Source organism: Etheostoma spectabile, unplaced genomic scaffold, assembly GCF_008692095.1.
Source record: "Etheostoma spectabile isolate EspeVRDwgs_2016 unplaced genomic scaffold, UIUC_Espe_1.0 scaffold00003502, whole genome shotgun sequence".
NCBI lineage: Eukaryota > Metazoa > Chordata > Actinopteri > Perciformes > Percidae > Etheostoma > Etheostoma spectabile.
Window position 1 is genome coordinate 32,643 of NW_022603038.1, and position 1,461 is coordinate 34,103.

The window sequence follows — 1,461 nt, forward strand, 5'->3', positions numbered from 1 at the left end:
CATCCAGAACCGTGCCATAGCTGCAGTCTTAGGATTCTGGATGGGGCCGTGGCTGCTGTTATGTGTATAGCTGTAAATCTGCTCCCTAAAAACAATAACAGGTCCGGCACTCCTTTCCCTCCTTTCTCCTTTGGCTTCTTCATCACTCTTCTTTGCACTCGTTCCCACTTGGACCTCCACAGGAAATAAAAGATGGCTCATTCCAGGTCCAAAATCTCTTTTCTGGGTGGGATAAAATCAGAGCTGATAAGTAAAAGCAAGGTAAGCAAAAGCAAGTACAAAAGGCTCGGCCAAACAGCAAAGCTCACCAAAAATAGTTTCAACTCATCAGCGTTCCCCTCCAAGGAAGTCTTTAGTAAAAGGCGAAAGACTTGTGTGTTATGAAGAGAAACCAGAGTGAGTACAGCCGTCTGCTTGAGAGCAGCCGAAAAACCCTAGTCGACCCAGTCCAAACCATCACGGTACTCCTCACTGGGTGTCCAAACTAAAATGATAAGAGGAAACTTGGTAGACTCCTTACTGATGTTTATATCTGTACTCACAATTCCCTGTTTTTAAAACACCAGCCAATCACAAGTGTTACATGTGAAAAATCAATGTGTGAGTAATCAGGAAGCTCACATAAAAGATAGTGGCAAGGTCTACCAAATGTTTAACTTTGCACCCCCTTAAGCTGTTGGAACCTTGGTCCTTCCCATAAAATGTGAATCAGAGATTCTCGACCGGCATTGTGAAACAGAGCACGAGAGCACAGTGGCGCAGCGGAAGCGTGCTGGGCCCATAACCCAGAGGTCGATGGATCGAAACCATCCTCTGCTAATTGCTAATTGTGTCAGCATTGAGTCTATGACCAGACTGTTGATGTTTAACAAAGCATATGACAAGCAAGTGTGTGAAAGTTACACCTTCAGTGGCATGTCAAGTTTATTTAATCCATTAAAATGGGAATAACAGTAACACACATAAAAACTGGAGCAACTGAAACAAAAAATATACTTCACAGCCTTACTATACAAAAATACGGACCAATAGAAATTGTAAAATATGTAATATGTAAAGTGCTTGTTGTGCTATCTGGCTTCAAAACCTGTAAGTGCAACTGCGGTGGATGGAAATCAAACCTGGGCAAAATGCTTGCACTGCTATGGTATAAATCATAGTCAAAAAGTAACACACCTGTTGCCTTTCTGCTGGACAACACAGTGTTCACTGCAAATGAAACGTTGTATTGAAACGTTTCCAGTTTTGATGACACACAGTAGACCTACAATGAAATTGTAATGGCACTGCTTTGAAAATAGCAAGAACCTTCTTCATCACAAACCTGATGGTGCAGTACTTGATCCACATGGATCCACTTGCTGTCCCTCTGGCTGTTCCTCTCTCTGTCCCATTTATGTTTTCTTCCTCCTCACTCTCTTCTTCATCCTCCTCACCCTCTTCTTCATCTTCCTCACCCTC

The 1,461-nt window shown here is 42.8% G+C and overlaps 1 non-coding gene across 1 annotated transcript; it reads right to left on the bottom strand.

Annotated features, from left to right (window-relative positions):
* Window positions 1-283: 283 nt before the first annotated feature.
* Window positions 284-400, bottom strand: LOC116676611 (U5 spliceosomal RNA). The gene has a single exon (XR_004328788.1). It is a non-coding gene; the product is annotated as a U5 spliceosomal RNA (small nuclear RNA).
* Between the last annotated feature and the right edge of the window lie 1,061 nt (window positions 401-1,461).